The 26,772-nt window shown below is 41.9% G+C and overlaps 1 protein-coding gene across 3 annotated transcripts in view; it reads right to left on the reverse strand.

Moving 5' to 3' along the window:
* DDHD2 (DDHD domain containing 2) overlaps positions 1–26,772 on the reverse strand; it is a 2,155,663-nt gene that overhangs the window by 31,968 nt on the left and 2,096,923 nt on the right. The gene's annotated exons all lie outside the window — the stretch shown is intronic.

The following is a 26,772-nucleotide window of genomic DNA, read 5'->3' on the forward strand; positions in this document are numbered from 1 at the left end:
ATTGTTTAGTTTGGAGAATTGTAGTACCTCTGCTTGCAGGGAGTAGTATTAATTCAGCGGAGAGTTATTGTTATCGATAATTGTTGTCGACTTTGGCTTCTGTTGCATACTCCCTTCAATTACAACAGGCTTTTCCATTTCTTTACTTTTGCCTTTATGCAGCCCGATTCATAATCGTCCCCCCACCAAATGGCATGGTTATTTTAGACGTCCCTACAACAGATTCTTAGTCCGCACATGTATCAATTACGGAACACCCAGCCACTACCAAAGCTGGCACTGATTGTCCAGGCTTTTGCTTAGATCCCAGCAGATGGCAGTGTTGTTTGTTGCCCTTATTTACCATGATTCACGCTGAGCATTAGATCACCATCAAAATCAACAATGGGGCACAGAAAAACCCCACCCGCCGACCATTAACCGCAAACTGCAGTCACTTTGCAGTCCACTTCACATGGCACGCGTGCATGAGCGTGACTCCCAATTCTTTTTAACTTTTTCAAATACAGGGAGGTGGAGCAGCAACACCAGCATGATCCACGGGTAAGCAAAGTCTTCAACACTGCATCCAACACAGCGTCTCCTGACAAACTGCCGACACTTTGAGCCCGCTCTTCGTGCTTTTGGAAGATCTTAATCCTTCCTCCATTTGGAAATTATGTAGACGTTCCAGAAGCATAGACTAGCTCCGTAACTCCAGTAGACAACACAAGACGTTCCAACACCAGAATGCACTACAGACACTTTGTAATGCATTTTGTGCCGCCTCAGATTTTAGGCGAGCTGCAGTTCAAAGGGCATACAGCCCCACAGTCACTGCACCTCCTACAGATAATCGGATAATCACAGGCACCTCCAACTGATTGTATGGAAGTATGGCAGAGGCCCTTTTAGAAGTTGACCGTCGAAATCAAGCCAAGCCACTGAGGGACAAACAAAACATAGAAAGGGTGGACAGGAAGCAGCCAGGTACCAAAGTAGTAATTAGGGGCTTTAACCCCCACCAGAAGAACATGGACGGTGAATAAGACATCCGTGTGTCCATGAGTCCTGAACCTTAATTCCCAATTTGTGCAAATAACAATTTGCAACAAAAAAGGGGCTCTGGGCATTGAGCGTGCTGCAAGTGGAATAGGAGAATAGGCAGAATCACAGGTCTCTATGAGCTCTATGAGACTACGTGACCGATTTTGCCCCAAACAGCAGTCACCCACCAGTTACACTCTAAACAGTACTCAGAAGCTCCCAGGCTTCTATGGAAATGCCTGGGCTTAGGCACAGACCACTGTGTGCTTAGCTGAGCCTTAAACCCCTGCAGTGGGCCACAAGTCACAGGCCACACCAATAACACAGGTAGATCCGGTCACCCTGTGTTCTGTGAATCCGAATCAGCCATCGACGAGGCTAGAGGAAAGGTCTGACAAACGTCAGCAAGCATCAAGCCACACTGATTCTAGTGAAAGAAAAGGAACAGCCGCTTCCGACACTTCAGACACTTCCCTTTGTAAGTTACTGCTCAATGACTCAATAGGTTCTATAATGTCTTGCTTGCACAGATTTTATAGCTTCTTTTGTAATGCACCTTTGGTGCCAATGGGAAAGTTTCCCACCATATGCACAACTGCCTTGGCTCCCCTTCTCAACACAATCCGGTGCTTAAATCCTTTAAGCTTCCCGAAATTTCTTCACCAATCCTTCTTTAGAGGATAGATCTTGAGTTAGAATTCTCAGAACTGGTTTGTCTTCACCCGGATGTATCTTGAGTTGTAAGGCAGCCTGCTCGTCCCGCCACATGATGGATGATCCATTCTCAGCCACATATAACATGCAGAATGTTTCTCTTTCCCTGAACTTGAGGTGCACCCATTTGTATCCAAGAATGCTTTTGGGACTCTAGACATATCCTGTGGCTCTCACATTGGTAGACTTAAAATCTCGCAGACGCCACCTAACTCATTTTGATAGGTAAGAGCATCCCCCATATTGTAGGGTGACCCAATGTCCACCATTACATCTAGCAGGATCTTGTCTAGCTCCATCTGCTCCCAAGGGCCTTTCTTCTTTGAGGTATTTACAGTGAGATGCATATCGGCCCTTCTTCCCGATCCGTAACATTGAGGAGGCGGATGGGTCCACCAATCTCTTCAAAAGCTTTCATGCTGTGGTGCCCTCTAACCTTGGGATTTATGCAAGCCCTGCCATAGTGTCCCAATACACCACATCTAAAACATTCTGCGTTGACAGCTGGGCACTCCTTTTCACCTTTTATAATGTCTGGTCCGTCCACATCTGTAACACCTTCGTGGGGACTTCTCTCATTTAACTTTGTCAGTCGCCTTCAGCTTGCACCGTACTGATGTTCTCTTCACTAATGCAATAGTTGCATCATCACGGTCATCGTCGCACTATTCTATGCTCTTAACGGGCCAACAGAATCTTGCTCCACTACTTTCATACACTTCTTCCCTAACTCAATTGACCCGACTAATACAATGGCTTGATCTAACGTGGGGTACTTTGCTTGCAACAACTTTTGTCGAATTTGCAGATCTGCAGTTTGTAGCATGAGTTGATTTCTGAGATATTCATCATCCACACCTGTAAACTTCCAGGAAGTAATGAGACCTCTCACATCAGCAATGTAACTGTCCACTGATTCTCCTTTATTCTGTTTTCTCGTGAAAAAGTAGTACCTATCAAGCAGGTTTGTTTTATTCCCAAAATGTTCTCTAGTTTAGTCAAAGCGGATTCATATTTTCCAGTTGCACCTGAAGCGCTGGACTCCCCTGCTCCCTCCAAGCTAGACATATCATGAAGGGCATGGAAAATCTGCAGAGCCTCGGCTGCAATGCAATTCAACAATGATGCTTCCTTGAGGCCATCATTAAACTTGTCACCCCCAATTGCCCTAAGGTTGACTTAGAAGGAATCAATCCACTGCTCCCATGGCATAGGTGGATCCCCAGCAAACGTCAGGAATGTATACGTGGAAGCACATTCTGCATTGCTGCACAGTTATCAGTTCTCACAGCTGCTATTAATACTTATCTTCCTGTGATCTGTATGGTTTATTATGCGTTTACCTGCACTCTTCTGCACTCCGCACGGTCGCTCTCTTCCTTTCCTTATTTCAGGTTTTCTCCTGCATTCCCTCAAGTACAGTCTTAAGGTTTGTTGTTGTTTTGTTTATGTTTCCTGCAGTGTCTTTTCACTATATCTATCCTCTTCAATCTGCCTTAAAGTTCAATGCACAACATTTGCATTCTTAAGCACTGAGACGAAGAAGAGTGCATCTGGAGGGAGCAAGATGTCAACAAAGGAATCAAAATGGCTGCACGCACCACAAACTCTCAGGTGCTTTCTTCTAGTCCCTTAGCTGGTGTGAGCTCCACACACACACTCACAACCTGAGGTTTTTTTCTTCCAATGCTCCAGCTTGTACTCCTCTTTAAATGTTGCAGCCCAACGGCTCTTGTGCTGTCCTTGACGGGCACCTCCTTGAAATCCTGCACTGTACCTGGAACCGCCTGGCCAAACCCCAGCACGGACACCAGCAGGTGTGCATAAAATGCAGCTGCTCCACGGGGGTCTCTGCCTTTGCTGCCTCCCTACGTAGTCAAACCTCACACACACCACTGCAGCCGCTGCCAGGAATCTTGTAGGCAATCTGTTGTGAATAGAGGCACACGGAGGCAGGCAGACAGTGGGTGAGGTGGTTTATTTGTACAGAAACCCTCTTCGCTCCCAAAGGGGACACGTTGCCTTGCTCAGTTCTATTTAACGGCTCCACCGTGCCACTCTAGAATCCATGGGAAGACTACAATGGCATGGAAAAAGCCATCATAACAGCTCCCAGAGACAGATGCATACATATATGTGCTGGAACATGTATTATCCAGATCCAAGTTGGCAGACACTGGTCTTGAAGTCCCAGTCTGCCCACTAATCTGGAAAACCATCACAGCACCTGAAACAAGGAGTCCATTATATGGTAACCAATTGGGACACCAAAGTTTAAACTAACACCCAGTTTGAGACCATAGAACAAAGGCCAACCCTGGAGAGCAGGAAGCAATGTGATATATAGTCCATCAAAGGAGATCAGAGTGTTGCTTTCGGAATATAGTAGGAGTGATGTGCAATTTGGCAATTCAAGATTTGAGTTGAGAGTAGGAGATTAATGAAAGAGAGGCAAGAGCGGAGGACACTGAATGCAAAAGGGGGGAGGGAGAGAAAACAAAAGGAGATGGCAGGAGGAGAAAAATAGGCAGTGGCTGGAGAGGAACAACAACTGGTGGCAGGAGGCAAACAGCCAGTGGTGGTAGACAGAGTGACTAAGGTGGTGGCTGGAGAAGGACAGGTGGTGGCAAGAGGGAGGACTTGAGGTGGGGACATAAGGTGGTTGCTGAAGGAGGACATCAGGAGGTTGAAGGTACAAAACTAAAGGTGGCAGCAGGAATAATCTTGCAGGGACAGGCAAAGAAGTGGGAAGTAGTATCAAGGACTAAAGAGTCCAGTGAGAGGGAAAGTATGACCAAAAAGATGAAGTAGTAGCAATGCCTAGATTTAAAAGGGACGAGCCCATGGGAGAAGGAGGAACAAGCATATGCCACTGTGTCGAGGAGGGTCAGCACAAGAAGAAGATTAGACATGAGCTACTGAGGGTAGAGATCCGAATCCCAGGAAGGGGAAGAGATAAGCCCCTCAAGAGCACCTTTGTGGAAACTGTGGCTAGAAGGCTTCAGTGGCTTTGCTTACCACTCAAAGAGAAATATGACCTGCTACTGCAACTCGCAGCAGAGAACCAGCAAAATCTACGGATCCCAGAGGAGGAAGCAGATGTAGTCAGACCACAATGCCAGCAGATGACATTTGTTTGTTGAGACAAACCCTAAAGGGACTGAGTACTGCTTAGTTACACCGATTGGGGTTGGAAGACCCTGGCTGAAATGTTTGAGGGAGAAAAGACCGAAAGTATTTTTTCTGAAAATAACTTTTGGTCTTCTCTCCCCTGAAAATGTCAGCCTTTGCCCTTGCCCCCATACCTCTATTTACCTTGCGGCGGCAAACTTCCGTGATCGGAAACCGGCGCCATAGGGTCCTTTCTTTTTTTTTGTTTGACTTTTTGCGGGACCAGCTCCAGGGGACACCCCCGCAACCCCCACTCACAATATAGTGAACAAGGGTGCGGGGGACACATCCGCAGCCCTTGCTACTGAATGGGGGATTTAGTCTAACTTTTCAGCCGGTCAGAATTTTTGAACAGCTGAAATACGACCAAATCTCCTATTCTGGATTTTAAACACAGTCTTTTTGGAAGTTTCCGAGTTACACTAAAGCTTTAAGAGCGGTTAAAGGAGATTTATTTTGGAATTGACACAACTGGGAAATAAAACAATGTGCTCACATGTTAATTCATTTATTACCAAGACAGAGCTTTGAGAATAATAAAATCAATTTTTCCATCATTTCAGCACCTGGACTCTTTTGTGGTTCCCCACTTGGCTATATGACAGTCCATATGAAGTTTTAGGGTTACCGCCACACACCTAATGAGGCCCTGATTGTACATGGCTTTCTACTACTCTGACAAATGGTTCAACTTATAATAAGCCACTACATATCTACATTAAAAGGTAATTCTAAAGTTGTGTACAATACCATCATTCAGAATGCCATAACCCGCTAAAAGAACATTGAACAAACAATTAAACTATTCCCGCTCAGAATGCTTGTCTGTACACTGGGAAGGGTAAGTCTAGAGGAAGTCCAGTCTGTGGAGTTGAGAATTACATACATACAGGGTAAATCTGCTGGATTTGTCCAACATTTAAAAATCTGCAGGTGATTTCTATAATTTGCAGATCATTTTGAAAGTCTGTGCTCATAAGAAACTTGTATTTTATGCAGCAAAAACTGCTCTGCATGTTTGGACTGTGTAGCCTAGCAGCCATCAGCGCTTAAGACCTGACCTGTCATAGCATCTATGCCACAAAGATGAAGGCATTTAACAAAAAGGCTACTATACAAATAGTGAGTCCAAATAAAATGCTCTGGAAATCGACTAGTGCCACAAAGCTGGCGATTCCCAATCTGTGGTTGGCCAAAGTATTGAGTTAGACCTTTGTCCAACTTGAGAACGCCTCCAAGTGCCCCTTACACAAGCATGTTGACAACATTCTGAATTCACTCTCCAAATTAAAATGTCTATAATACAGAAGCAAAACATTCTCATTCCTCCCACTCCTGTGTTCTCAGTATCAAGCAGAAAGGCTTGTCGCCCAACATCCTGCTCATAAACCTCTTCCTAGTCCTGAAATCAGATGCTTTGCTGCTGACTGTACCTAGTTTATGTCCTCTGCTAGTGCATGTGTAAAATCCTCTTTTTCTGCAGGCAAGGTTACAGCTATTTCGAAGAAGGTATTTATCCAGTTCCTTCGTGGAGAAGCCTTCATCTGTGCTGGTTTTGTATTGGCCTGCAGTCAATTCTATTACGTGGTATCCATGACAAACTTAAATCTGGTGTACCCCCAATTCTTGAGATAACATTTTATTGGTGGACATCTGGGATGAGACCGTGGCCATTGATGATAATGAGCAGCCAAATAAGCTGATATGTCTAGATGCTTTTAACATTGGGAAGTACTGTGTTACTTTGAGGATAGTAATGTGAATAGCCAGTGCATCAAAATGCAAATAGATGTTTCAATCTTTTCTATGATGGGGTGCAATATCATTAACTCGGGCCATTTTGGTTTCCTATGGGGTGATGCAAGCTTAACCTTACTCTCCATGTGTGTTTAACCTCTGTAGCCAACCTCCAATGGGCCTCTTAAAATAGCCTAAACATGTTCAATACTACCTTTGATTAAATTTGAGATTGTACAGGTTGTCGTGGTCGTTCAGGAATAGAACGACATTGGGTTGGCCTCGAGAATGTGTAGCTAGCAATGGTCTAAAAGGTAAATGGATGTCAAACTATGATCATGAACGTAGGCCCTAAACACAATTTGCCCTACAAGCTACAGTAACAACAATGTACTCCTATTCTTCTCAAAGAAGACCAAAGTAATATTTTTGTCTTAAAAATACCACATCTATGCTGCATTTTGTCTTTCATGTCTGTGCACTGTGTGATGGGCCTACAGTTAGTTCTAAGCTTGGCTACAGCAATCCTCTCCACCAAATCTTCCTGCAGATCCATTTTACAGGCTGCAAAACACTCAGAAAACAAGGCTGTAGCCTCCCATATATGGTACCTATCTGCAACCCAGTGTTTATACTGCTGGAGGAAAGGGAGGTGATGTTCCACGACAGGGCGTATGTCAGAGTAAGATGGGATTTGGGGGTGGGTGGGGTTGTACAATGTATGTACTCTGTGATGTTATTTGTATGGCATTTTCTGTGTGTTTACCAATGTACTGTATTATTTCATCAAAATAGCATTTTCAAAAAGGGTGTGTTTGGATCATACAAGGTTTTGTGGTAATAACACATGGAAACAATCTATCTCGACTGTCTTGTAAAACAATCTAGCATCTGTTTAAAACATCAGTGTCTTTAAAAAAATACACCACTTTATGGTCAGATATCTGGTTATTTTCTATTACTACCATGCAACATTGGTAGAAATGTCGGTTGATCAAGACCTACAGACTCTAAGAAGAGCAACAATTCTGAGTTGTGTTGTCAGTGTTCTGTCAAAGCTCTTATTATGAGGAATGTGAGCCTTACACCATTTAGTTGCAACCACCTTTATAGATCAACATACAATATCTTAACACCAGTCTCTTGTATCACATTGCATGTGTGTGTGTGGGTTTATCTTTTTGATTCTGACATCATGCATTCAGGCAATTTCTTTGGAGATGCGGTCTACGTAAAATGTTCCAATGCAATGACTTCCACAAATTCCACACAAACACAGGAGAGCATTGGAAAGAGCAAAGCCATAAGCAGCACCAACTGAGGCCTGCTTTCTACGCACCCAGGCAAAATACTGCTTTTTGCACCTGGCTTAGACTTGGCTCTGAGAGACCCAGCAGCATTCTGCACATGGTTATTTCCACTCTACTTCCAATCTAGGTAAAACTATGCAGATGTTGGTGCTCACTTATACTCCAAAGACTATATGTGTAGGACGTTAAACCCTTCGAGACAGGACCTCAGGAGACACTTCTAAGAGTCCTCTATCTCAGAGTTGGGCCTCTAGAACCGTTATCCTCCATTTACAGTGGCCAGGTTCTTGGCAGAAAGGTCAGGAATGCTGGAATTCTAGTGGACACATGACAGTGTGGCAAATATGATATATTCTCTAGTGCCTTATTTAAGGATACTGGAGAAATTCTTGCCCTCTTCCAAAGATAATGCAGGTGTTCTAAGAAGTCCCTCCAGGATCGGTCAGGGAGTAGATGCAATCTTATCTGCACAACTCTTCGCCAGAGGTCCTGGAATCTTTAAAGCTTGTCAGAAACAAATGATACACTTATTGTGAAGATGGCTAAGAAAGAGGGTGTTTTCCCAGAATCTGGAATGTTTTATGGAGTGATGGGAAGGCTGGATTAGTTCCTTAGACAAGCCCATCCACTTGGGGATGCTCCAGTCAAAGTGTATTTGGAAAGGTGGAGGAGGAGTGGATCTCTGTCCAAGGTGTCCAATTAAGGTACAAAAGACCCTCTAGACAACACACTTACTGCCATGGCTCTTGGATAAAGATGGTGAGAATGAGTGAGCTGGGCGGGTGCCTTGGATGAGTGGGGCTCTAGCTCTCCTGAGACAAATTAAATAATAATGACAATTCTGTGATTCGTGTCCTGTGCACACCACCCTCCCCTCACTCACTGAAACAATATCCCTTTCCTAATTGAGATTATCCGGCCCTAGTGTGCCTAGCAGTAAAGCAGCATGCTGAATGGCCTTTTACAGTAGCACAGAATGAAAACATTTATGCAGGAATTCCACCAAAATAGAATTCTCAGGATGAATCAAGAATAATATCTTAAAGTAGACTGCCACCAGCTAGAATTATATACATATCACCAGCTATAGCCTTTATACAAAAAGTGAGAGGTGCCTTCATGTGTTAGATACTGCACTGTAAACAGTGAAACATGTTTGGGAAATTCTGGATTATAACCACATTGTACAATATAGACATTCCTTGACAAGCAAACATGGTTGGGGGGGGGGCACAAAATTCCTTTGGTGTGCTAATATTTACTGATTAGGACCACGATGAGTGGTAAGCTTTGAATGTGACACCCCAGCAAGTGACTAAATGCCTCAATCCCCATATGTATGTCTGTAAAAATGAACATATGAACACTATTGACCATACCATCCTAATAAAAACTCTATCCCACAGGATGAAACTATCACACTCAACTGGTTTACCTTCTTCTCAATGACAGAACACACTTTATCTCCATGCCCCCTCTATCGATCTTACCCCACCCATGTCAAATATAGGGTACCACAAGGATCCTGTCTACCGCCCCTCCTCTTCAACCATTGGCAATGGCATGATCCACTTTCACCAACATGTAGACACACAAACTAACTTCCAAATCTCCTCCCCATCACAACTTCACACCCTCACACTGTCTCTCCACCAGGATTGCCACACACTTCAGCAAAAACTCAAACCCAACCATCCAAAACGGAATACTCCTAAACTGGCAGCCCAGGCACAAACCCGACCTCACCCCCTTGATCAAAGAACTCACTATGGGCCACCTATATTATATATATATATCCCATTCCATACCCGTCAAGTCCCCAGGCTTCTCACTTTGTTCTCAAATAGTTATGTTAAGTGCAGAGAGACCTATAACATACACATTTTGGTGTGCCCCCTAGTTTGGGTTTATTCTTTTGTACTATGATGATAAACCTTCATAAAAGGGTGGTTCAAGTTCAGACAGCTGACAAATATTGTCCCGAGAAAACCTATGCAATGACTGCAAGTTCAAAAGCCAGAAACCTAAGGAAGGAGCAAGAGCACGCATGCCATTGGATTAAAAGAAACAAAACTCTGTCACAAAGGTCTAGAGTAACACCAATAATAGCACACCAAGAAGGAGACAGGTCTTGGACAGCAAACCTCTAATACACTCACACTAGACATAAAAGCCAGAAAGAACAGACAGGGGGCAAAGTTCCCACTTTACTGGCTGAAGACTAGAAAGTAAGCTGTGGACACTGACTGTGGCATGGTATATTGTTTCTCACCTCAGAGAACATGCACTACTGGATTCTTTATTTTCCAGCCTCTTAAAAGGGGCTCTAAGGTCTTCATGCTACATCTTCTGTGAGGCACTCAGACAGAAGTATATGTTAAGCTCCACAGAAGGGGGCTTCATCAGCAATCATCATCCCTGGACAGTTGATGATTATTCACTCTTAGTCGTACTTAAATTTTTCTAGCCACTATATGCTGCTGGGCTTTTCAGTCTGTCTCAATGTACAGAATGCAGGGAGGGGTTCTGTTTTTTTCTCAGTGTCTCTAAGACATGCTCCCACTTCAATACTAACACGTTATCCTTGAGTGTGTCAATTACACAGCTCCTTTCGTTTTAACTTCCATCTGTTCAGTGCACCACAATGTTCAGCTCTGAAACATTTGAACATTGGATGTCCCCAAACCCACAATTGATGCCAAGGAACAATGAAATGGGTTTACAATAGACCAGCACATGTCATCACATTTTGAAGTCTGAGAATGGCTGTGAATACTCAGATCATTTTTTTTATCATTTGTTTTGGCTGAAAACAACCTTTCTAATATTTTATACAAAATACATATACATAATCATATACAAATACACACATTTCCAAGAAATATCAAAATATAACATGATACAAATTAATTTAGTGAATGCCCTAGCAAATTTTCTCGACATACTTTACCAGGATTAATAACCCACGGGATATCATTCATGCAATGATAAATAAAACATCTTCTGCAGTCATACATCAACTATGAAGTTTTTTTTGCCCATATACTGATTAGATTCAATATCCACCATTGACAGAACAGAGTCCAAATATTGTACTATGGCAATCCTAATTGTCGTGTTTCGACTAGTAAAAATTGCAAACCAGATTTCATCTTCAGTCATTGGAGTGTACATGGATAATAGGTTATAAAAATGAGTTTTTCTTTTCAATGTCAATGCTGGACAAATAATCAAATGTTGCAGTGTCTCAACACATTCTTTATCATGACAAAAGCGGCAGTGACTGAATTTATTTTCGAGAGTTCCCCTTCTTGCCAAGATTTCCGCCGTTGGTAATAAATTGAGTCTAAACCGCATATACTGTTGCCTAATGTATGATGATGGAAACTTTAACAAATAATCTGCCATTACCCGCAATTTTTTTGACCCAAATAATTGGCAATTTAAATCTTTGTAGGTACAACATTTGGCTCTATTGCAGATCCAGTCTTATTGGAACAGTTTTAATTTGGCTCGAGTTGGATTCATTAACAAAATTTCTATTGATATGCATGCATCCGATAACACATCCAGTACATACATTCTCAATTTGAGTGGAAATACTTGCTCCGAGTTGGCAAGGTAGTGAGCAAGGGCCCTTAAGATTTTGTTTTCCACAAGACCTAACAAGCATTTACGAAAGAGGTTACACATTTTCCATGACAGTTGTGATAGTAGTGATATTAGCCCCAGTTCAAAATGTATTATGGGTAAGGGGGTGGTGCACTGTGTTAAGTTCAGCACATATTTCCAAAACCGACCTTCGTATAGATCCCAGATGTTAGATGTTAGATTTTAATAACAGCTTGGTTTCTGCTCCATACAGCAAGATCAGCACTAATTTAGCTTGGTAAAACATCATGACGTGTTTGCATGGGAATTTACCATATTTAAATGCCATAATGTTTGCTTGTGATTTTAAAGTTTGCAATTTCAGATTCAGTGTTGCAATGTATGGGACGTCAGACAAAGAGTTATACACCATTGAACCTAAGTATTTATATTCACTAACATTTGACAAAGGCACATTCTGCAAGTGCAAGCTATAACTTTTTCACAAGACAGACTTTGTTCAATGGCATGTAACAACTTGAGTCTTTTCTAAATTGATAACAAGATTGTTTTCTATTGAATATTTAGATAGAGTGTTCAATAGATTTTGTAGTCCACTAGGTGTTTGGGATAACAAAACAAGGTCATCTGCATATAACATCCATGCAATCTGTTGTCCACCCAATTTTGGCGCATCATTAATGATGTTTGAAAATTGTTCACCTAAATCAAGAATTAAAAGATTGAACAAAAAAGACGCCAAAATGCAACCCTGCTCGAGCCCTCGCTCAGTTGAAATATATGCAGATAACAATCCTTCGAACGTAAATCTAATTTGTAGTGTTGTCTTGGTGTGTAATTGTCTGACGATAGAAATTAAGGAAACTGGACAACCATACTTAGGCATTTTTTTATATAAGCTCACGATCAACAGAATCGAAGGCCAACCGGAGGTCGACGAATGCAAGATACAGTGGTTGATTCCGGGTGGCAAATTGAGATCTTAACATGTTGAGTGTCATTATATTTGGAGTGGTTCCCAATCCCGAGACAAAGCCTGATTGAAATGGATCTTGTTTTCCTTGATCAGTTGCCCACTTATTCAGATCCCCGAGAACAATTTGATAAAAAAATGTGCCAGGGACATCCAAAAGGGCAATAGGCTTGTAATTTGCCAGATTGAATCTGTCACCCTTTTTATGAATCTCAAGAATAATCGAGTGTTTCCATGATGCCGGAATTTTCTGTGTCTGAATAATATTAGAAAACATGTTATATAATATTTCTGACCACAATTTAGGATATTGTTTTAATGTGTAATTAGATAAACCATCTGGCCCAGGGGGTCGCGATTGGCTTGCTCTATGTATGAAATACTCAATGTCTTCCGTATCAATTTTTAGGGAAAAATGATCAACACTATGTGCAGAGTTGACATGCGTGCCGGACATATATAAAGATCTGTATAATATTTGATCCAGGCTTGTTCAGAGACATTATTAGATTGGTACCTAATTTGATGTCCCACAGTAGATTGATTAATAATAGCCCAGATTTGTGCTGTGTTTTTGCCAGCCAAAGCACTCAACATGGTTGCCCCATCATGCTGATACAGAAATGCGCTATAGTATCGCAGCCAGTTCTTATATCTCGTTTTGATATTAGTTAGTGCTGTTCCTCTAATACTAAGCGGAAGTAGCGTCGCTCGTCGTTTATTAGTGCGGAAGTTGCTTTTTGCGAATTGTACATTCATGCTATATGCATGTAGAGTCTTGGACTTTGTTAAATCTGAGTTTTTTCATATTTGGTCGGAATAATTGCATGAGGTCATGATAAACAATTTCCTCCTGGTAACCTACTCTTGTTTTAGTTAGCTCTGTAGCATAGAAACGATTGAATCTTTTTAAAGATGATTCACTCCATTGTAACCTATTTCCTCCATTGGTCACAGTAACCAAGTTGGCACAACATCTGTCTCTCCGGTCAGTTAATGGATCATTTACCTGCCAGTTCATAATTAGTCAGTTATGATCACTCAAAGTTATAGAAAGAATGCAAACTTTTGTGATGTCAGCAATCATCTCTTGATTAACATAAATATAGTCGATGATTGCTGTTGTCACACCTCTATGCCATGTAGGTTGGGGAGGAATGTTATCTGCAAATGCAAATGTAACATCTGCAGATTTCGCGAACTAACAAATTTATTCCAGGCCTTGAGTCTGTCAGTATGCTCAGATCTCCCTAAACAATGCAAATTTAAATCTCCTGCTAAAATAACAGGGGAGACAGCACTATCAAGGCATACCAAATCGAGTAAGTGAGCCACGTCTCTCAAAAAAAATATCTGAAATATCCAGAGGATTCCAATATATATTTATAAGAGCATATGTTGTCATGCCTACTTTTAGCTTTATCATTTGTAAAAACGGATTGGGAGATATCCAATGCTGTGATGTGTATGATGAACTTTGCCTGACACCTATTAAGAGCCCAGATGTGGGCCTGCCATGACTCTTTTTTGGGCCGGATTCAGATGTACATCATAGTTGTCCCAAGTCGGAGCTGTTGTGAGCCGTGTCTCCTGAAACGTGACAATATCAACATTTTCCAAGTTTTGATTCCGACCATTCACCAGTTGACTGAATCCTCTTGTATTCCAACTAATAAGAGAGATTGTGGCTTGTTCCGATGATTGGCTTAGTTAGTGCATTCCTTGACAATTACAGACATTCTTCTCATTAGATTCCTGCAGATCGAAACTAACATTTTTCTGAGCAATTTTCTGTAACCTAGACATACACAATAAGGAATCTGATGGTTGAGTTGGTGCTAAGGTTTTAGAGGTTAGATTATTCACATTTAGAATAAACCCCAGCTCATACAAATGATGTTTTGCTAACCAAATAGTGCTGAGGACAACTCTCGAGTTTATCCACAATCTAACTGACGAGAGAGAATGAAGATCCTCGAATTCTACTAATTGAATATCAGCAGAGTTTATGTCCTCCAGCTCAGGTATTTCAGAGAAAATTGTTAAAATAGACTTCCAATTCAAATCATATTGAACACATGGTGATGGACGACACAATAGAACTAATGAGTGCAAAGCTGGTCATTTAGCATTCACAGTTACAGACTTTCTTGGCTGAGAACCAACTGATTGAGTCGCAATAGACGCTGAGGCTTCGTTTGCTTTGATGTTAGTGGAGTTTGCAATTGCAGTTTCTATTAAACGGTAGATCTCTGGAGCTAAAGTGGTTATGAAGCTCGAGTCTTGGGATTCAAGAGATGGGTGTATTTTGTTCTGAACAGTAAAGGATGATTTAGAGACTGTATCAGATTGTTGCTCCGATATAGTGGAAAAGTTCACAGGAACTTGAGGCATAGCACAGCCTGTGGGCTGGATATTGTGTCTCTGATGGCTACATGCACAGATGATGATCCTTCATCCAACAATGGTAAGTGAGGATCTTGGTGTTGAAGCCTTTGCCTAGGTTCACAGCAGGTGAGGTACTTCTGCGATGGTTGAGCTGGCATGTAGGCATCCACAGCATGCCTAATCTCTTTCCTGTGTAGATCTATCATGTGTTGAGACGAGCCAACTGGGATAGCATGTTGATCATCTTGGTATTTACTTGACAAATCTAAAGTAGTCTTAGCAGACACAAATCTGACATCATCCCTTTCGGTTACATCTTTCACTAAATCAACAGCCGATTCCTGGGTACTGGCATTATTTTTACGTTCGTGTGCCTGCAACTGATATTTTTTGGAGATCGACATTGATAGTGATGATCCAGATTTCCTCAAAGGTGCTATTTTATTATTCAGATGATTAGCAGACGTTAAGTGAACAAGGCTTGAGGCTATAGCATTTCTCGTGTTCATGGTCTGCTCAATGTTTTGGATTTGGTTATTGATTTCCCCCATTTTTTTAGATGATGTAACCTCAGTTTCATTCTCTTCCAGACTTGTATATTTTCCTTTTCCCAGTTTAATTTCTGTTTCTCGATTTGTGATATCAAGTTGTGGGACAACAGGTGACTTTTTCGAAAAGATAGAGGCAATTTTCGGGACTGGTGTTGTTACCTTGGTAATATTTGCCAATACTGACAATGTGTTTGTTTTTTCTTGGATTTGATATTCAAAAATATAGGAGCTATTTCGAGACCAGCCTTCAAAGTGCCTGGTACCTTTGTCAGTGATGGCTCATTCATGTGATTTTCAGTTTGAGAACTTCTTGATTCAGTCACAAATCCAAGTTTGTTTTGATTATCTCTTTCACCAGTCTCATTTGAGGCCTTTTTTACAGATTTTCCTCGTCTGTCTTTGCCCGTATGAGTCATTGCACGCTCACACAGTTTATCTGTTGGATTTGATTCAACTGTTGACAGGCTCATGTCCACCAAAGCCAGTTCTATATTATTAGATTTCTTTTTGAACTTTTGAGAGGTAGTGATCCCATGCTTAAGTTTCATCTGATTTTTCAGTTTTTTCTTCTCTTCTTTTTGTAGATTGTTTTTTATCTTTTAATCTTCGTTGCCACCTTGCTTCCCTCTTGCTTGCTTTCTTTCTTGTTGTAGAGGCTGATTGTGCAATTACCCCTGAGTTGTGTACCTGACCAAAGGAGCAGATTGATGAATCAATTTCTTTTGCTTGTTCCCCTAGTTTTTTGTGTTTGACTAGAGGGGCAGATTGATGGTGACATAATTCATGTATCTCGATCTTGGAAATCTTCATCCACATTGGCTAACCTTCTGAACTCTTCTAATATGGATTCCGAAAGTGGAGTATCGTCCATGTTCGATGTATGATCTATATTTGGAAGTGCATTTATATTTCGTTGATTCAGAAGACACAACTGCGCCAAAATCTCTTGATTCAATTTCCTATCCGATTCCTCCAGTGCACCATTTGTGACTAATAATCGCCGAGTTGCTGAAAGATCTAAACCTTGTTTTGTAATTTCTAGTTTCAGGTTCAGATTGTTTAAGATCTGAATTGACTTGACAACGTGGCAACAGCTAACCACTGCCCCATCCAGTGTGGTCACATCTCTTATTAATTCAAGGAGGGAGCCAGTCTGTGATTGTACTTCTCCTTTTAGCATTTCAAAAACAGAGACTAAGGAGTTTAGGACATAGTTTAGTGCACTCAAGGTATTATCATTAGGATTCACTCCATCTTGTGTGAATTCCATTGGTTGATCTTGGTCATTAATGGCAGTTTGTGTTTCAATTACGTTTCCTTCATCAGTGATTATAGAAAGATCACGCATTAGTTCCGGGCGAGATAGATTTAATTTACCCAACACCTGGTCACTGGAATCCAGTTCTGTTTGAACAGTCAATTTTTTCTCACAAAAATGTTGCTCAATTTTCTTTTGTATTTTTGAGGTGGTAACAGTGAATTCAAGCCCCTTTTTCCAATCATCCACCATTATAGATTCAACTTCTGATGAGCCAATTAGTCTCTCAGGTGTTGAGTGCACAGTTTCCACAAGCACTTGAGCTATTTCTTGAAAAGCCACAATGGGTGGCGGACAACTGTCTTTAATACAAGTGATTCTACTCTCTGTGCCGTTAACATTGCTTCCATGGGGAATTTCAACATCATCCCATTCAGGAGCTTTAGGATCATCCACTAAGGGATTGCTACGTAGCTTCATGTTTTAAGTTTGACAGTTTCTTCTTCAACTGGGAGATACTCGGAACTATAGCCCCACCCACTTGAGCTCACAAAAATAAATTATCAAAAATGCACAAATAAAAATAAAAATATAGTCTTATATGCTAACTTTCCACCTTCAATATATCACTTTTTTTTAATATAAGGTGTCTCAAATGTACAGACAAAATTTGAAAAACCCAGTTGCAACAATTGTTTTGTAAGTGAACAGCGTGCATTAGTCGTGGATCAGAGGTTGATCAGTCTTCAGAATACCTTTCGGATCATGCACTATGGGTGTCAATAGTTAAGTTTTTGCAAAAATTACCAAAATATACGTGATGACTCGAGCGGCTCAAAGGCAATGCCCACAGTCGCCGCACAAGTATATGAAGGATGATTCACTGTTTCACAAACTGCAGCAATGATCTATGTAACTTGGGCGGTTCAAAGGCAAAGCCCACAGTCACCGCACAAGTGTATGAGGAACAATTCACTGTTTCACTGTCTGCAGTAATGATGTATATAACTCGGGTGGCTCAAAGGCAAAACCCACAGTCGCCGCACGTGTATATGAGAAACAATTCACTGTTTCACAGACTGCAGCCCGTTCGAACAGATTTCAGTGCTATAGAAATGATGAAAAACAAGTCAGGCAGCTTGAGAAACAGAAAACCCCAATTGCAACACGAGACAAATGATCAGACACACCAACGTCTCAATGGCTGCAGCCGCAAGGAAAAGCCACGCAGAAAGGAGCTTGTTCGACTTAGAGCAGGTAACCCGCAGATGCGGCGCGAGGTAATGTGTGTAAATAATGCTATGCCTTTCTAAGCGCTGCAATATTTTGGTGCTGCAGCAATGATGAGATTAAGTCAAGCGGCTTGAAGCATAAAAACCACAAATGCCGTGCGAGGATGTGCTGGTAATAGAGTCAATGGGTCATAATCTTGAACTTCAGTTTAGTTGAATCAAATGAGGTTGAGTGGCAATTATTACGAGCACCTGAGAGTTAAATAAGCCACGGGCTTGTAAAGTTGCTAGTTGTTATAGTCAATATCCTTGTTAACTGCTATTTGTAATAATCTTTTTAACGGGAGGTCATAGAACAGAACCTGCCCGTCCCTGTCACACGGCAGCTCGGACTGCTCAGACTGCCTTCACTCGCCTCCACTCCGCGGATAAAATGGGTTTTGTAGGTGTAGCTGTAGCTCCTCCAGGTGTAATTACCACTGTAGAAAGACTTGCCAGTAACGTGCCAAAAAGAGTGACAGACTGCTCGGACTGCCTTCACTCACCTCCACTCCGCTTAATAGTAGGTGCATTCTGCCATTTCCTTCACATTGCTGAGATTTTGCAAAGCTCTTTTTTTCCTGTAATATTTATTTACGGATTTAAAACGAAGACAACATCAATCACAAAATCATGGACGTGTTAAAATCGTACACATGTATACCTCACATGTATCATCCAGGACGGATATATTACATATAATCAAGTACACAGTTAACCCTAAACACTAGTCTAGATTAACTAAACCCAATTAAAAAAAACTCCATCCTTCTCTATTGTAAGGAAGGCATGGTATCAACAGTAAGACAGACACAAGTGACCACAGTTCAAGGGTGTTTATTGAACTTCAATAGGGGTTTGAAAAATGCCTATCTAATCCTAAATCTACAGATGTGAGCAAGCTACAACCATCAAATAATAATAACACAGTCCCAGTGGTGTCTTGTCAAAATAAAAGGGCCTATACTAATAAACCTATTGCCAATTCTTACCTCTAAATACAAATAGTGTGGGTAACAGTCTTACTAAAAAGAAAGAAGTGTTCACAAAATTATATGTCAGGATATTCAGGCTGTAGCCCTCCGTTCCGCATGTTTTCAAAACGGGACAAAGTGGTACGCTGGAGCTTAGCACAGTCTTTGGCTTCTCTAGCACGAGGATAGAGTTCAATCTTTAGCATCAGGGCCTTCTGTGCCCAAGTCTCTTTGCCTTTCCAAGACTCTTCTTTCAGAGGGCCTGATTCAACAAACAAACAATAAGTTATGTTCCTCTTTTAGATTTCACAAGTACTCAATTTCTCAGGCGATTCACTATTCACCTCGGACCCCCCTCAGCCGGGCTCAGATCCTCTTCAACACACGGTTCAATTAATCTCCCTCAGCCGGACTTGGACCAACTTCATTCTTATCAACTTTCTTTACGTTATTAAAATCGAAGACTTTCGATTGTGCACATGATTTTACTTGACCCATTGCAGGACCACTTTGATTCACAATTCTTTGTCACTCTTTCGCTTTTGCCACCTTTCAGTTGGATACCTTACAGAGACTTTTGAATGAGTGCCCACACGGTTCTGGACCACTCTGTCTAAGGTATTGTACTTGGCTTCAAAGTTCAATCACTCGTTTGTTCTTCAATTTTACTAGCGTTTATTATCACATATGCTTCATACACTGTTCTCTTCAGCGTTCACTATACAATGTTGCCGCTAGAAACCCTGGCTTCAACACAGACAGGTCTGCTATCAGTCTCCCCAACCCACCGGCTGTGCTGACTTCACTGGTGCTACTTTGTTGTAGGAGCCAAGGACTGTACCGCAGCGGCAAGGGTTTCTCCCTGCCTTCACTATCAGCACAGGAGAGGCCTGGATACCTCAGACACACAATGCAGGATACTTCAGCCTTGTTTCTTGGTCTTACATTTTCCACTCTCAAAGGTTCCTGAAAGTAACGTTTCTGCATAGAAGTTAAAAGGGAGGGACTACATTTGAGGGGTAAATGGGTTAAACAGCTCTTACAAAATGTCCCTATATGCAGATGTTACCCTCTTGTGCATGACTGATAAAATAAATAACTTCTGCCTTAATGATGGAATTGGACTTCGAAAAAGTCTCTGGCTCTGCTATAAATTCCGCAAAAAAAAAAAAAAAAAATCGATGCGGAAAACTATTTCGGATCCCCATGCGTGATGCACGTGAAACAAAACTAACCATTAAATTGGTCCACCAGAACCTTAAATTATCTTGAAGTGACAATAGAATCCGCTTTCGGAGATCTTTTCAAAACCAATTTTCTTCCACTATTTAAGGAGTTTGTGCAGGACTTGGGTGAAATATCCAGGAGATCTCATGGATGGGGCGTAAAGCAGCTATCAAAATGAACTTGATAGCTAGACTTTTGTATACATGCTTAGCTCTACACCTAGTAAGATACCAGGGGCCTCTATACATACCCTTCAATAGACATTACTGAATATCATTTGGGCAAAAAATGACTGAAGTTACTTATATAGTTACGATGGGAGGGATCTTAACAAGGGGATCAGCAATTCCCAGTAGCTAAATGGACATCAGTGTTATCTCACATATTGTTGATGAAGACTTGAGCACAAAATGTTCCTGGTACTAATTTGTGTCAGCTAGTTTTATTATGATTTCCTTGTTTGTTTGTTTGTTTGGTATGCGCTTATTGCCCTTCTCTCTTGGGGGTTGAGGATCTGTTTCGTTAACTGTTGCTTGTTGATTATGTCAGATTTTATACTTTTTCCAAGACAACCAGCATGGGTTTCAAGTTTTGCGCAAACGCTGGTGGTATCCAGTTTGAACTGGCTTTTTTTGTTCCATCATGATCTGGGACAGCCCTTTGTCCATTGTTCTCCCTATTAAAGTTTTTTTAGCACTGCAAGAAATGTGATTTTTTTTTTCATTAAATGTGGCTAGGTTTTCCCTGTAGAAAGACGTATGGTCCTTTTGATAAGTTGTCCGTCCAAAGTATGCATTTGATCCATACTATTCCTTCATCCAATGAACTTTAAATTAACATGTTCTCTTTTTTTCTGTATGAGAAAGAACTTCCTAGGGTGTGTTACTTTGTTACTCATTTCCTTCTGAGACCACCATCTGATGAAGTTATCAATAGGACGTCGAAAGCTAAGGTATTTTACCACGTCAGTATAATATGTCCTGCTATTCCAAGAAAAGGTATCAAACCGTGCCTTTTGTATGCGAGTTGAATCATCAAATCAAATTCAGTGTTAAGTCTTTTTTTTAATCTCTCCCAGAGTTTTGGCCTGTGTATCTCCCTTGTATTTTCTCTTACTATATTTCATCTTCCCTTCCAATTGGTCCTGTGACAAGGCCCTGCGCCTGACTCTAGGGATTACAAGGATGGTGCACAGGGGACCGGGTGCCTCCTGAGCCAGTGGGTGATGGGCCCAGCAGAGTTATGGAGAGGATCCTCTGGTTACTCCTGCAGGACTGGGCACAATCACAGAACCACCCTGAACACACCCTCTCCACCAACTGAGAGAGCCTGAAGCTCCCTCTGAACAGACCCAAAGCTCCAGCATAGTAACAGATACCTTTTGCTTTAAAGTAAATCACTTCCATTCACTCAAAATCTGTAGCAGGTGTTTAGATACAGTTACAATATCATATGCAGCATCAAAACAGTCTTTTCACGCACTGTGAAGTTTGGAAGGCCTGCAGTCAACATAAACACTCTGCGGCTACAATGTTTGAAGCCTGTTGCAAACCTACAACGAAGATTGCATCAAAAGAAATAAAGTTACAAAAGCACTGATCTTTTGCAGAATGTTTTCATGCCGGGGATACAATATTGCAATTTCATTGTATGCATAGTAAGGAAGCCGTGGCAAGAGTGCGCCTTGTGTTTCCAGCATTTAACTGATACACTGGAAGCACAGAAGACCTCAGCACAGGCAGCACCGGGGATGGTAAGGGGGGGGGGGGTAACTAACTTCCAAGATGGTGGATATGCCAGTTCTTGTCTTTGTCAAGTTCCTTAAACCCAAACCACCCCTAGGTGCACTCAGAGACAATCCCAGCCCTTACCCAATTAACAAGACCCTCTCACTAAGTGTCCCAGCAACCAGGACAGGGGCACGGTATAAAAGCACATAACAGCCGTTGATCAGTGTGGGTTGTTGGAGAAGGTTTGGCAGGCAACGAGGAGTGATAGCGTGTTGGAAATAAATTGAAAAGAAGACAGAGGAGGAGATGGCAATACTAGAGAAGGAGGTGGGAGTAGCAGCACGGTGAGGAGATGGTGGTAACAAAAGAGTATGCTGTAGTAACAACAGTTGAGGAGGTAGTAACAGATGACTAGGTGGTAGAAACAGTGGGGGAGTAAGAGATGTAGAGATAGCAGAAGGACCAAAAGCTGAAAAGAAAGAAGTGGGAAACCCACCAGGGTGAAAAGATATGAAGGTAAGGAGGAAGAGCGAGATCCCAGGCAAGGAGGGCACAAGTGTTCAGTGTATTTGTGAGGGGGAACTGAGACTTGAGGGAGGAGAGTCTGTAGAATCGAGGAAAGGTGAGGGGCCAATGGTCAGCAGAGGGGACCCTCTGGACCTGACATTTTCTATGAACCACCCATCCTTCACTTGGTAGGCATATCTCACTTGTAAATGCCTTAAATGCATCCCAAGTAATGAACTCATCATCCTCATTGTCCCAATTCTCATGGACAAAGGTTTCCATATACCCGGTTAGGGAATCCCAGAATGGTATGTCTGGCAAGCCATCCAATTTAAATATCCAATTGCTAGTTTAAAAGCATTGGCCCTCTCTCCCTTGTTCTAATATTAATGAGCAGTGGTCTGGTCAGAGTGTCTATAGTAGGATTTTGCAAGAGCTCCCTGTCCCCCAAATCATCACAATGTGTAAAACCATATTTATCCTTGTGGATGTATCATGAACTGGTGACCAGAAGGTATAGTCAAGGGTTTTGACATGTAATATTTTCAGGCATCAATCAGCTCATACAACATCTAACTTGACACACAGACGGCTGCTTAACGCCATCAGGTTATCTATTGTTTAAGGCTTCAAGCACTATGTTAAAATACCCAGCAACTATCATTGTCCATGCCAGAGAGTCCTGACATATCTGGAACACATCCTCGTAAAATTTGAGATTAAATGGTTTAGTGCCATATACAACACCCAATTCCACTTTTTTACCCCATAGAGTCCCATCTTCCAGTACCACTCACTGTCCGATTCTCAAGTCTGAAATCCAGAGACGTATTCACTAGTGGCACCACCTTCCTGACCAATGAAGAACATGTGTCAAAACATGTGTTGCTTTACCAGATATCAGCAAACTTTCCAGGCTCCACATTGTTCAATTGTGCCTCTTGCAGATTTGTTTTTTATGACGTGTAGTGTATGTATCTTCCGTTGTTTGATCTTGTTGTGCAGACTCCAAATATTCCAGGTGATAGGCCCATGCTTCAACACGTTAATCACAAGCCCTTGAGTCCATTCTGGCAACCACCTGGAATGCCTGTCCCACCCTCATTTTCCTCCTCCATCCCTACCTCACCCTACCCTGATCTGAAACCCTAAATTTCTGATATGACAACACACCTGGTCACATTTACCCAAACCTGTGTTATACACGCTTAGGTCACTGTGGCCACTTCTTTGATCCAAACTCCGACCCAACCTCTAGCCCCATTGTGCATAGGGTTGCCACACACCCCAACCTCTGTCACAAATATAGTGAGCACATCCTTGCTTCCACCCATCTGAAAACAGGATCAAGCTCCCTTGCGTCTCTATCTAGGGTACTTCTTCCGCCATCATTATTTAAACTCTTCAACCTCAGGGACATCCCAGGATTGTGGATGCAATGGAAACCATCCTGCATGACTAACATTCACTTTCTCTATTGGCTCATCTCCAATCAATCAAATATGGGGCCTACAAGAGTCATGCACACTTTACTGGTCACTCAATTTGATGTATATCTGACAGCACAAAGTATACAGTTGTCTCCCACCCACATCTCCTCTCATCCTGCCCATTCATCTTGTTCCATGATCAGCAACAGTGTCCTGAGTTGATGGATTACTGTTGTATTATCCACAACCCTATTAATAGTCATCTAGGTACCAACCTTATATACCCTACACTTCCTATTCCTTGTATGGCTTCACGCATAGGATTACTTCTACCTTCAACCGCACTCCAGTGTGGCAGCTGCAATAGGAAAAAAAACCTTGGACGATGTCAGTCATTCCCATTGGTTTCATCCAATGAAATAACTGTGAACTCTTGTGCCCAGATGACTGAGAAGTCAAATGTAGCAGCATTTGAAATGTAAGGCTGGAGACAAAGTCTGCTGACATTCCATCCCTGCACCCACTAGCCTGTCTCCCTTGCCCTGTGGTTATCACTATTACCTAAGCCATTACCTATTCTCTAAGAGATATATGCCCCTTCTGGATTACAACCACAACTACCCCTCAGTACCCCTTTCTTGTTCCTGCTTCTATCTATGAAACAAAACAAATTAAAATATTCATTGTGTGAACGCTGTCCACGACTACGTTTATGTTGCACATCTCTCACATTCCTCCATTCCCATATCCCAAACGAAGAGTCAATAGCTATGTCCAGGTACTATGTTTCTTTCATTACATGTTTTCAGTCTGGCCTTCGATCACTCTTACCATTGTCACAGATGTCTCCACTTGCTCTGGTTGTTTCTTTTCTATCCCTGCCTTTGTCTTGACTGTCCCTCGTTGCTTCAGTTGCAGCCAAAAGGGGTAGTGTGACTAACGACTACAATACTGTAGAATACATTTTATTTTTGATGGGTATAATTATGCATACTTAATGTTATGTGTGCTTAGTACTGCTTTAACATTGAAACTACATCCTGCTTCTCTGCATGGCTCATGTGAAATCAGTATTAAAGATCATACAATGTCCATTGCTCTCAGTGTTGCCCTTCTTTCATGCACTGGCCAGAATCGCTTCCAGGTCCCTATAGTTTAAAACTCTTGCTATGATCAGACACAGCAGGTCACCAAGTGCTGGACATGCCTACCAGGGACTAGAGCGCCACTCCAACCTAAACACTTCAGATAGTTCAGCCTTGAGCATCAGTTCCTTGATTAGTTCCACACTGAACACAGTATTTTTGGTTGTTTGGCTTATGCTGGTACTCCTATGGCTATGTTATTGTGTTTCGCCCCCAACCCCTTCCTATTCTCAATCCCAACCATGGCTTGTCAAAGATTCAATGTGATGTTGTACATCACATCCTCCATGATGGTCATCCGATACCTTACATCACCTATAGGCTTTATTGATATTTCGCAGTCAGTCTGCAATTTGTTTCTTCCTTTACTGAATTTGGTCTACTTTGACACCAATCTTGTACTGTAAGCATATCATTCATTATTTTCATTTTGATAAGGACCACCATAAGTTTGCAACAAGTCACACCCATGTGTAGAGGGCAGTCTCCGGCTGCATGGTATCAGGTATCTTGGCATTAAGGTATCTTTTAGTTTTCCATGGCTGCACATGTTGAAGCCACTGCGTTATAAGTTTGTTGATTTGGGAAAGTGGGAGGCCCACAGAGGGTAACCGCTCTACTCCTCCGTCTCACATCACCCAATTTTGCAAATATCTTTCAAAATGAAGAAGCTCATTTGTCTGAGCAGTGAACTTAATCATCTAGCCTGTCCATTTAGGCTCTGGTCTTGGAAGTTGGATGATCCTGTATGGGAGGAAAGGTGTGGCTATTATTTTGGCCAGACAACCAATTACAACCCACAACAGTTGAGCCAGAGTCAAATGTTTGTGGTTAAAAGGGGCATCAGGTAAGAACTGCCCCAAACCTTTCACATGAGCATACACGCTATACACACACCATCATCCACAACAATGTAAAAAAGCAATGGCAAACCCAACAGTTTTGGGCAAAGCTAAAGGGAACTGCTTTTTCACACAGGTCTCCTTCCAGGTCCCATGCATTGAGTCTGGGAGTTGGACTGTATGGTGATGCTTGGCCATTATTGACGATTATCAGCCATGGTTGGTGGAAGAAGGGCCAGTGTTTATGGACACTGTCTGACCGTAAATACCTATGCCAACACAAACAATACCAAATACTGGACTCTAAAAGGGCTACTTACATTCACAGGGCAGCAGGTTTCAAAATTGCCAGGCGCTATTTAGCTCTGCTTGTATCCTTGAAGCTTCTGGCTAGCTTTACATCAACAGCTACCAGAAGCTACTTTTGAATCCCCAGGCCAACTGGTACCACACACCTAATCTGGGTGTTTGGGAATTTGCCTGAAGGAATATTAACACATCTACACAACCTCTAAACCATAATGCGTCATATATGCTGGACCCATTGTAAATTTATAGTTTGCCTCACATGCAAAGTTAATTTGCAACTTGCTATACGTGATTTCCTCGGTCCCCTAATATAGTTCCTGCTTACAGGGTGATGCTGGATAGCTACGAGCCGCTTTTAGCTCCTGCTCTACAACTTCTTATTTTGATCCTGGGCAAACCAGCTAAACGCCACAGAGGATGTATAGCAGCCTCCAATATTACAACCCTCAATTTTTGAAGATACTGGAGCTCTTTCCTGGGGCACTTATTTGAAGGTACCACTGATCTCAACATATCAATGGAGCTACACGAGAGGAAGTAGGGGGTAAGGTTGTTTATGTCTGTTGTTACCTAGTTTTGTTGGTGGCATTTATGCTC

Source organism: Ambystoma mexicanum, chromosome 10, assembly GCF_040938575.1.
Source record: "Ambystoma mexicanum isolate Mex_15411 chromosome 10, UKY_AmexF1_1, whole genome shotgun sequence".
Lineage (NCBI taxonomy): Eukaryota > Metazoa > Chordata > Amphibia > Caudata > Ambystomatidae > Ambystoma > Ambystoma mexicanum.